Source organism: Cebus imitator, unplaced genomic scaffold, assembly GCF_001604975.1.
Source record: "Cebus imitator isolate Cc_AM_T3 unplaced genomic scaffold, Cebus_imitator-1.0 Scaffold128, whole genome shotgun sequence".
Lineage (NCBI taxonomy): Eukaryota > Metazoa > Chordata > Mammalia > Primates > Cebidae > Cebus > Cebus imitator.
Genome location: NW_016107443.1, coordinates 3,852,853 through 3,864,972, shown reverse-complemented (window position 1 = coordinate 3,864,972; position 12,120 = coordinate 3,852,853).

Genomic DNA, 12,120 nt, shown 5'->3' with positions numbered 1-12,120 from the left:
GTCATGTTGGGAAATCTGCTCTTAAAACAAATCCGAGACCAAATTTAGAGGGTTGTCCAGTGTTCTTTCCTGAAAGAATAGTGTTGGTTTAAAAGATAGCATACAGAGAGGGACAGCCTGGTTGGCATAGTGCAAGGAAACATAGGGAATAAAACTACTGAATTTTAGTATTTCCAGCTCTTTTTTTAGCAATATTCTTGGATGATAAACTTGGGAAAGCAAATTGACAAAGAAGTGATTGTGTTGAAAAGGAAACAAAGTTTTTGTGTGAACACAATATTAAAGCTAGAACTCACACTTAGAAGTCTAAGACTGATTCTAGCTTTCTGTCTTTATTGTGTAGGACATCACTCAGAAAAACTTGTCATGTTAATTCAAAGACAGTGTTCCTATCCAATCCCTGCTAAAAATCATAAGAATTTAACTTCTTATACCAGAACTAGAGAAATAAAAAGGGACAGTTTTATCAGAAGACTGGCTTATTTGGAAATAAATCTTTCAGGTCAGAGCATTTTATTCCATGAAAACACCTCAGCTTGCCAAGGCAAATTTTGTCCTTAGCTAGATTCTATTGACAGTCATCTGTCACTGCCACCATGTTTCTTCTCCATAACTTGTGAGTAACTACTCTTGGTAAACAGAATATAAACCAGCTCATGAAAGTCAAGAGTCACTCTGTATTCAGCACTGTCAACTTCTACACTTTTCCCCATACTCTAACCTAGATATCATTAGGGGACTAGGGGTTTGAAACTTAGCATACTGTTTTTGACCCAAGCCCTATCATAATATTTTGAAACATAAGAAACAAAGGTTGACATAGGAAGTCAACGTCTATGTGTTAGATATCAAAGAAGAGGTGACAGAAAACATTACAGGGTTAGAGAGATGAGATTTCATTTACATTTGATTACCCTAAATGTGTGACCAAATTAAACAAATGAGAACAAGGACACGTAAAAGAAAAAGCTTTATCAAAATATGAAGACTCAGTGACTTTAAGGAAATTAGAATTTGACTTATTCCATAGACTAACCAGACTGGTACATGATAAATAAATTTTTTGACAGGTTTATTCCTTCAGCTGTTTTGCGTTTAATTGGGGTCTTCTGTATAAACCACGGACAGCTTTGGGAAATGTGGCTGTTATTTATAGAACACCACAAGCCTACACTGTACTTTCAATAGAACTTAAATTGGACTGAATCTCTAATGCTATCAGCTCTGGGCTCTTTTTGAAGGAAGGAAAAACCTCACTGCATTGTTTTCCTTGTGTTTGTAATATTAGAAAATAAAAATAAGCTCGAAAATGCATTATGATTTAATGAAAGAGGTGGGAAAAAAAGAAAGGAAACAAAGTAGAATAATGGATTTTTGAGTGTTGTTTCCTAAGAAAATGCAGTACAACTAAATAACATGGAACAAAGTTGTTACAACAGGCTCCTATGTGAGATGTTCAGAGGGAAAACTGAAGATTAGAGAACAACCAGACACCAAGTGTGAGAGTGCTTTCTTTTGGGAAGCCTAAAAGGTCAAGGAAAAAGAGTGAGTCATGTAGAGATGTGAGATATGTTTGTGGAAGTAGAGGATGAGAGGTCTATGAAGAATAAGGCAACAGTATTAGGTTGTGATAATATTGGGAAAATAAGACATGATAGAGTCACAAGTGGGAAAAGAGAAAAAGAGAAAAATGAAGAGGAAAACACCAAGGGAAGAGGTGGGTGTAGAGGAGGAGGTGGTAATGATGAAGTTTACTCACAGAGTACAATTGTAAATATAAAAGCATTTTGTTAATCAGTATGGAGCACATTTTCTGTGGGTTCAGAGACAAGATGACATGTACTTCACATACACAAATAGATCTTCCATCATGGCAGGTCTCTAACTAGAAGATTCTAGTTGAATATCTTCATGTACTCCTATACAGGACCACCTGATTAGGCTGGAGAGAACTGAAGAGGGGAAAGGGACTGAAGCCCACAAAGCCTGAAGTCTCAGCCCTATTATGGCAAACAGTTTCCTTGATCCCCATTAAAAAACTTTTCACAAGGCTCTAAATATTTCTAAGAGTATCTGGGAAGTACAAACAAAAGTACCATAACTAGTCAATCTGATATGAGGTTCCAGAGAAATCTCAACAAATAACCATTTAGAAGATAATGAAGATAAAAATCTATGCTCAGATGCTCAGGGCCTTATTTAAATGTTATTTTAATGTTATACATTCTGGGTTTTATATATGAAACCACTGGGCTTGTAATGATAGCTGACTTTGGGAAAGACTATACTTTGCTTTCTATGAAACAGGATGATTATCATACCCCTCTGTCATCATTACTTCCCTCCCACACCCAAGTAGGAATGCTTGTTACAGCATTGTATGTGAGCAGAAAAACTTTTAGAACATACTGTGCAGGAGGAAATCTCATAAGCTTGACTCATACATCATTACTAAAAATAGAACCTGAAGTTTACCACATATATTAGTCCTTTCTCACATTGCTATAAAAACCCTGAGACTGAGTAATTTATGAAGAAGAGAGGTTTAATTGACTCAAAGTTCCACAGGCTGTATAGGAAGCAAGGTTGTGGAGACCTCAGGAAACTTACATCATGGCAGAGGGGGAAGCAAACACCTTCTTCACATGGCAAAGTGGGAGAGAGAGAACGAAGCGGGATGTGCTATGCACTTTTAAACAACCAGATCTTGTTAGAACTCACTATCAGGAGAACAGCAAGTGGGAAATCCACCCCCATAATTCAATCACCTCCAACCAGGTTCCTGTCCCAACATTGGGAATTACAATTCAACATGAAATTTGGGTGGGGACATAGAGCCAAATCATATCATCACAATTATTTGCTCACTTTGCTTTTCTTCTTCTCTTTCTTCCTCTCTCCTCTCCCTTTCTTCCTTTCTCCCTACATTCCCCAGACCCACAAAACAATCTCTGGGGTGCATCCCAGGGATTTGGATTTTGTAAACACCCCCATGATCCTGATGCAGTCAGACCAGTCCTGGCCATATGAGCATCCTTAGAGTATATTCACAACTTCATCCTTATACAAACCTCTAATGTTTCTAAACAGGACCTGGCCTTCTGTGTTGGTGGCTGAGTAATTATAGATGATTTCAAGGGCAGAGGGAACAGCACTCCATTTCCACATATCTCCCATATCCTTGGATTGATTTTTAAAATACATTTGGCAGTGGACAAGACTTTTTCAATTCACATTAAGTAAAGAGGTTTTGTTTTTTTAAATTTTAATATGTCTAAGGTGTAAATGATTTATATAAGATAATTTGGTAAGAACATGTAAGTAGGGAGAGAGTAAGAAGTTGCTTAGTCTGCCGTGATAGAGAAAAGGAGCATAACATCTAAGAGGAAATGGGCTAATTTTGTTACGTTCTTCACTATCCCTATCAGGATTGAGCTTGCCCAAAAGCTGATTATTTGCCTATTTTTAAATAGAGGATGGATGTTAGAATAAGCCTAAGAGACACACTTGGAAACGTTAATGCTAAACACATTTTGCAGTTGCAAAACTGAGCAATTTTACAAGACCTTAACAGAAAGGCAGGGAAGCAAAAGGTTGAAATACATAAATTTTTAAGATGTCCCTTTCCAAAATGACTGTCTTGAATATGGCACAAAATGCCCAATACATAGCCACAAGATGAATAAAAGATGAATTTATTGTAAATGGCTTAGAGATGAATAGATGATATTTACATAATGATATAGATTTGTACATAATGATGGAAAATAGTTCATTTTTTCTTGAAATCTGATAATGCCAACACTTATGAAAGAAGTAGTTTTATGTTAATTTTGAATTCTTCAAAATTGGACAGTTTTTTCCCAAAGAAAAAAAGACATTTTCTGCTCTTAGTACGACCACAGAATGAGACAGCAATCACACTCTTTTTCTCTCAGAATCTGGGTGATTTTCATCATTGCCAAACCTGAAAATTGAAAATCTCATAAAAATGAATTTTAATATTTTACTTCAAATTGCTATGCCATGGATGAATTCCAATTAGCCCTTCTTTTCTAGTTTATAATTAAGAAATAGCATTGCAGGTGGGGGAAAAGGGGACGTAATAAAATCCTGGGCAGTGGTCAGGAAAAAAAGTGCAAAAATTATATTCAGTGCAGATTTACAGTTGTACCATCTGTGTTTGATGATTAGATCTAGCCTTACTTCAAGAAGGGGGACTCTATCACATAACTCTTAAAAGCCATTTTCAGAGTTTTTGGTACTCTCTTAATCAGGTGCTTAAGCATTTGAACATTGAAATACAATTAAACATTGAAAAAATGGAATAAGGAAGACTTCGAGAAGACCGGATAGCGCTCCTCAAATATGCAAAATATTGGCACATGGAAAAGAACGAAATCTTGAACTAGCTCTAGATAATTTAACTATAATGCAAAGTTTTAAGTTACATGAAAGAATAGTTTTATCGAATATATGTAAGAACTAGCTCACAGTTAGCACTTTCCTTGGTTGCAATAGGTTGTCATAGCTGGGTGCAGTGGCTCACACCTGTAATCCCAGCACTTTGGTAGGCTGAGGTGGGTAGATCACTTGAGGTCAGGAGTTCGAGACCAGCTTGGCCAACATGGTGAAACGCTGTTTCTACTAAAAATGCAAAAGTTAGCTTGGTGTGATAGCTCGCACCTGTGATCCCAGATACTAGGGAGGCTGAGGTGGAGGATGGTTTCAACCCAGGAGGCAGAGGTTGCAGTGAGCCAAAATCACACCATTGCACTTCATCCTGGGCAACAGAGTGAGACTCCATCTCAAAAAAAAAAAAAAAAAGGAAAAGAAAATAGGTTGTCATGTTAATATTAAGCACTGTTTTTCTGGAATTATAAGCAGACTCTGATGGTTGTCTGTCAATTATGTAGAAAACTGCAGTGGATGGAAGACTGTACTGGGTGACCTTTCAGATAACTTCTGAACTATGGCTGGAAGAGAAGGTGACAGAATGTGGTATTATCTTAGACTGGGTTGCACCAAAATTAGATTCCCAGGCAAGGATTTAAATGCAAGTGGTGTTTTCAGGAGGTGATTCCAGAAGTATCAGTACAGTGGGATGTGAATCTTGCTGTAACCTCTGGAACACTCCTCAGAAGTTTTCTACCCAAGAAGTGAGGAAGTAGAAGTATCTGTTCTCCACTCATCCCACATTGGTTGAGGACTGCTCTCTATAACATTAAATCCTTAGTATTTCTGGTCTGCCATATGCAGGTGGAGAATCATGAGTGCTTACAAGAAATTGCTGCTGGTGTGCATGGAATAGTCGGCAAGGTGCCAATGGGATATGCCTGGGGGCATAACAACATCTGCAATAGTTGTAGAACACTGACTATGGAGTTATACTAATCTGGATTTGAGGCTTACTTCTCCCTCTTGACCTCAGACAACTTAAGTACCCTCTCTGGGTCTGTTTTCTTATCTGCAAGTCAGAGATGACATAGATGCCTAACTGGGTTGTTGTTGAAATTAAACAAGCTAAAGTTAAAGAACCTAACACATATGAGAAACTAAAAAGATAGCTTTTGTTATTAAAATAATAAATTATTGCTTCTTAGATCTAAAACGAGCTCAAACCAAAGACAGTAAGACAATAAAGTCTTTAATATTGGCAAAAGACTTTATGGGTAATACACATGATAAGGAAAAAAAATTAAGCTGCTGATATAATTTGGCTCTGTGTCCACACCCAAATCTCATTTTGAATTGTAATACAAATATGTTAAGGAGGGAAATGGTAGAAGGTGACTGGATCATGAGGGCCATTTCCCCTCATTGTCTTCTTGTGATAATGAGGGTATTCTCATGAGATTTGATGGTTCTAAAAGTGGCAGTTTCCCCTGCGTACTCTCTATCTCTCCTGCCGCTTTGTAAAGAAGGTGCCTTCTTCCCCATCACCTTCCACCATGATTGTAAGTTTCCTGAGGCCTCCCCAGTCATGCAAAACTGTGAGTCAAATAAAACCTCTTTTGTTTGTAAATTACCTAGTCTGAGGTGGTATTTTTATAACAGTGTGAAAACAAACTAATACAGAGAATTGGCACTGAGAGTGGGGTACTGCTATGAAGATAACCAGAAAATATAGAAGCAACTTTGGAACAGGATAACAGGCAGATTTTGGAACAGTTTAGAGGGCTCAGAAGAAGGCAGGAAGATGTGGGAACATTTGGAGCTTCCTTGAGACTCATTGAATAGTTTTGACCAAAATGCTGATAGTGATAGGAACAATGAAGTCCAGGTTGAGGTGGTCTCAGATGGAGATGAGGAACTTATTGGGAACTGGAGTAAAGGTCACTCATGCTATTCTTTAGCAAAGAGACTGGTAGCATTTTGCACCTGCCTTACAGATCTGTGAAACTTTGACCTTGAGGAAGATGATTTAGGGTATTTGGCAGAGGAAATGTCTAAGCAGCAAAGCATCCAAGATGTGACCTGGCTTATTCTGAAACCATTCAGTTACAGGTGTTCACAAAGAGATGGTTTGAAATTGGAACTTATGTTTTAAAAGGAAGCAGAGCATAAAAGTTTGAAAAATTTGCAGCCTGACTATGTGGTAGATGAGAAAAATCCATTTTCTGGAGAGGAATTCAAGCCAGCTGCAGAAATTGGCATAAGTAAAAAGAGCTGAATGTTAATAGCCAAGTCTCATCTTGAATTGTATCTTGATGTCAGAGACCTTCACAGCAGCCCCTTTCAACACAGGCCTAGAGGATTCTCCACCTAGATTTCAGAGGATGTATAGAAATGCCTGGATGTCCAGGCAGAAGTCTGTTGCAGGGGTGGAGCCCTGAAGGAGAGCCTCTGCTAGAGCAGTGTGGAAGGGAGATGTGGGGTTGGAGCCCACACACAGAGTCTCCACTGGGGCACTGCCTAGGGGAGCTGTGAGAAAAGGGCCACCATCCTCTGGACCTCAGAAAGGTAGATCCATCAACAGTTTCTACCATACTCCTGGAAAAGCCACAGGCACCAAACCCCAGCCTGTGAAAGCAGCCATAGGAGCTGTACCTTGCAGAGCCACAGAAGCAGAGCTACCCAAGACCTTGGGAGCCCACCCCTTGCATCTGCATACCCTTGATGTGAAACATTGAGTCAAAGGGGATTTTGAAGCTTCAAGATTTAATGACTGCCTTGCTGGGTTTCAGACTTGCATGAGGCCTGTGGTCCCTTTGTTTTGGCCAATTTCTACCATTTGGAAGGGGAACATTTAGCTAATGCCTATGCCTCCATTGTATCTTGGAAGTAACTAACTTAGTTTCCATTTTACAGGCTCATAAGTGGAAGGGGCTTGCCTTGTCTCAGATGAGACTTTGGACTTGGACTTTTAGGTTAATGCTGGAATGAGTTAAGACTTTGGGGGGACTGTTGGGAAGGCATGATTGGTTTGAAATCTGAAAAGGACATGAGATTTGGGAATAGTCAGGGGCAGAATCATATGGTTTGGCTCTGTGTTCCCACCCAAATCTCATCTTGAATTATAATCCTATGTGTTGAAGGAGGGACCTAGTGTGAGGTGATTGAATCATGGGGGCTTTTTCCCCCATGCTCTTCTGATGAAACAAGTGAGTTCTCCTGAGATGGTTTTAAAAGTGGCAGTTTCCCCTGTGTACTCTCTCTTTCTTGCTGCATTGTGAAGAAGGTACCTGCTTCCCCTTCACCTTCCACCATAATTGTAAGTTTCCTGAGGCCTCCCCAGCCATGCAAATCAGTGAGTCAATTAAACCTCTTGTGTTTGTAAATTACCCAGTCTCATAGTATCTTTATAACAGTGTGAAAACTGACTAATGTGACTGCCATAATATTTAGTTGAAATTTATTTTTCTTTCTGCATACAGCAATTTAAAAATATTTAACATTTATTGGCTATCAAATAAATATCTGGCACTGCTGAATTCACAGTAAACCTAAATGCCTATTTTTTCCAAGACTTAGCTCCTGCAGCATTTTCTCTAGGCCACCACCTTTGTAGCTATGAAAGATAGAACATGCTTATGTCTAGAGTTGCCTGAATGTCTAGCACTTATTCTTGACAAAAGATAGTGGGATAACTAATGATTTATAACCTTGAGGTTTCAAATTTCTCTGGTGGTACCCAGGGAAGTTTATTGACACCTTACACCTAATGTAAACAACCTGGCTCTGTCACATAACCAGAGAGTCATATAAGATTCTGCTAGAAACTGTTAGGGAGCTATCCCTTCCCCAGTCACCTTGGGAAAGATGGCAGACTAGAGGCCCACATCAATCACCTGCTCTACAAAGAGGCACCAAAACAGTAAGTAATCACATGTTGAATAAAGCATCCAATAGAGAACACTGGAATTTCAGCAGGAAAGTCACAAGAAATCTCTGAGGCATAGCAGAGGGAAGTTAAGTATCTAGGCTGTCAGGGATTGGCTGGGAGTCAGGAGAAATTCCCCAGTGTGAGAAAAACATAAATGACACATTCCAGGGCTTGCCCTGGAACAGTCCCTTGACCCTAGCGGGCCATCAGACTAGTAATGGAAGCTGCCTGGAGTCCATGCAATGGCATTGTTCCAGAGAGGAAGTTTATAGTGGGTCGCACATACTGCCTTATACACAAGCAGCTTTAGGACCATGGCATTTTGAGAGTTTAGCCCTTGCCAGAACTACATCCTGCCCTTGGGACCAACAGACTCTGCATCTCCACATCCCTGGAGCCCCACTGACATTTCTTCCGTGCCCACCCAGAAGGTTGTGGTGTTGCGATACCAGCTAAACCTAGCAGTGTGGCCAGGTCCTTAGCAGTGTCCTACTCCCTAGAAAAAGGGTGATGCAGTGCATCGGGGAGGCTGCCACCAGGACAAAGAAGCTGAAGTATGTACTCTTCAGAGCCTGAGAGCTGCCTGACTAATGCTGCTGCCATTGACAACAATCTTGCTTCCCGCATGCAGCAGAGACACCAGGCACCTGCACATGCCTTCTGAGGGCCTAGGGACTGGCCTGCCTGGGCACCATCCTGAGTCCCGGGGACAGACCATTCCTAACCACTGCTGCCCTCACCTGAGTGTGCTATCCAAAAGCCTTGGGATTGGTCTGCCTCACTTAATACAGCTGCCACTTGCATGCACCATTGATGGGCCTTAGGATAGGCCTGTCCTATCCAGCAGTGCCCTTGCCAGTACCCATGCATCTCGTCCAAGGGCTTGAGGATTCCCTGCCTTCTGCCACTGATGTGTGCATGCACCATTAAACAACCTAACAATAGGCCTAGCCCACTTGCTGCTGGCCCTTAAGCATGCAGTCTGGGGGCCTGCGGATTAATTTGCATCACCCACCCCTGTTGGAGTTCATGCATTTCTCCTAGGGCCTGAGAATGGGCCCACCCAGCCTTCCAGTGCCTACACACATTGTCCAGGGGCCTGGGGATTGATTCACCCTGCCCACAACATCTGTGCAATCCTCCTGGAGGCCAGAGAACACCACCACCACTGCTGTTGACACACATCTGCATACACCACATAGGGCCTGGTGACTGGTGTACCCAGCCCACTGACACCACTGGTGGTATCAGCATGTGCTGCCTGGGGGCCCATGGGTTGGCCTGTTACCATTACTACAATCACTAGTGCCACATGCATGACCCAGAGGCTCTAGGACCCACCCATCCCCTAGCAACTACTTGCACCTGAGGTAGCCACCTGGAGGCCCAATGATCAGCCTGCCTGGACCTGCTTTCATGAGTGCCCATGTACGCTGCCTGGGGTCTCAAGGACTAGCATGCTTGGTCCACTGCCATCAGTACTGCAGCCCAAGGATTAGCCCACCTGACATCACTTTCCCCAGCAAAGCCTCACCACAGCCACCACTGAAAACCACAGCCTAAGCCACTAAGGAACTCACAGACACCACTGATGCTAATTACAGATGACAAATCACATGGATACTACACCATTGTACACACTCAGCATTAAAGCCAAAACACCCTACCCAACCAATACATATCCTATAAATACACCTATAGAAAAAAAAATTGTTACAAATGTCAGTCCATAAAATTAGAAGAAGCAACAGCTATACTAGATGTGGAGATATCAATGTAAGGACAAACAAAAAAATACCCTAATAAAGCAAGGGGACAACATGTCCAAAGGAACATAATAATTCTCCAACAGCAGAATAATAGAAAATAAAATGCTCAAAAAAGAATTCAAAATAAGATATTTAAAAAGCTCAGTGAGATAGAAGAGAGCAGAGATAAACAAGGCAAAGAAGTCAGAATAATAATGAATAATCTGAATAAGAAAATTAACAAAGAGATAGATATAATAAAATGCAAAAATCCTGACACTAAAGAATTCATTAATAGTAATTGTGAGTGGAAGTTTGCTCATCATTTGGCTCTTTGTTTGTCTATTATTGGTTTATAGGAATGCTTGGGATTTTTGCACATTGATTTTGTGTCCTGAGACTTTGCCAAAGTTGCTTATTAGCTTAAGGAGTCTTTGGGCTGAGACAACACAGTTTTCTAAATATACAATTATTTCATCTGAAATCAGAGATAATTTGACTTCCTTTATTCCTATTTGAATAGCCTTTATTTCTTTCTCTTGCCTGATTGCCCTGGCCAGAACTTCCAATACTATGTTGAATAGGAGTGGTGGGAAAGGGCATCCTTGTCTTGCACTGGTTTTCAAAAAATCATGACACTAAAGAATTCAATTAATAGCAATTGTGAATTGAAGTTTCCACCTTTTTCCCATTCTGTATGATATTGGCTGTGGATTTGTCATAAATAGCTCTTATTATTTTGAGATATGTTTTATACATACCTAGTTTATAGAGTGTTTTTAACATGAAACGGTGTTGAATTTTATTGAAGGCCTTTTCTGCGTCTATTGAGATAATCATGTGGTTTTTGTCATTAGTTCTGGACAAAATCAGAACTAATGTTTATGTGATGGATTACGTTTATTGATTTGCATATGTTGAATCAGCCTTGCATCCCAGGGATGAAGCCAACTTGATCATGGTGGATAAGCTTTTTAATGTGCTGCTGGATTTGGTTTGCCAGGATTTTCTCATCAGTGTTCATCAGGGATACTGGCCTGAAATTTTCTTTTTTTGTTGTGTCTCTGCCAGGTTTTCCTATCAGGATGATGCTGGACTCATAAAATGAGTTAGGGAGGAGCCCCTTTTTTTCTATTGTTTGGAACAGTTTTAGAAAGAATGGTACCAGCTCCTCTTTGTATCTGTGGTAGAATTTGGCTATGAATCTGTCTGATCCTGGGGGTTTTTTGGTTGGTAGGCTATTAATTAGTGCCTGAATTTCAGAACTTGTTACTGGTCTATTCAGGGATTCGACTTTTTCCTGGTTTAGTCTTGGAAAGGTGTATGTGTCCAGAATTTTATCCATTTCTTCCAGATTTTCTAGTTTATATGTGTAGAGGTGTTTATAGTATCCTCTGGTGGCAGTTTGTATTTCTGTGGGATCAGTGGTGATTGCCCCTTTATCATTTTTATTGTGTCTATTTGATTCTTCTCCCTTTTCTTCTTTATCAGTCTGTCTAGCAGTCTATACTTAGGAATATAACTTACAAGGGATGTGAGGACCTCTTCAAGGAGAACTACAAACCACTCCTCAAGGAAATAAGAGAGGACACAAACAAATGGAAAAACATTCTATGCTCATGGATAGGAAGAATCAATATCAAGGAAATGGCCATACTGCCAAAGTAATTTAGAGATTCAGTGCTATTCCCATCAAGGTACCATTGACTTTCTTCACAGAATTAGAAAAAAATTACTTTAAATTGCATATGGAACCAAAAAAGAGCTTGTATAGCCAAGACAATTCTAAGCAAAAAGAACAAAGCTAGAGGAATCATGCTACCTGACTTCAAACTATACTACAAGGCTACAGTAATCAAAACAGCATGGTACTGGTACCAAAACAGACCAATGGAACAGAACAGAGGCCTCAGAAATAACACCACACATTTACAAGCATCTGATCTTTGACAAACCTGACAAAAATAAAGGATTCCCTATTTAATAAATGGTGTGGGAAAAACTGGCTAGCCATATGCAGAAAACTGAAACTGGATCCCTTCCATA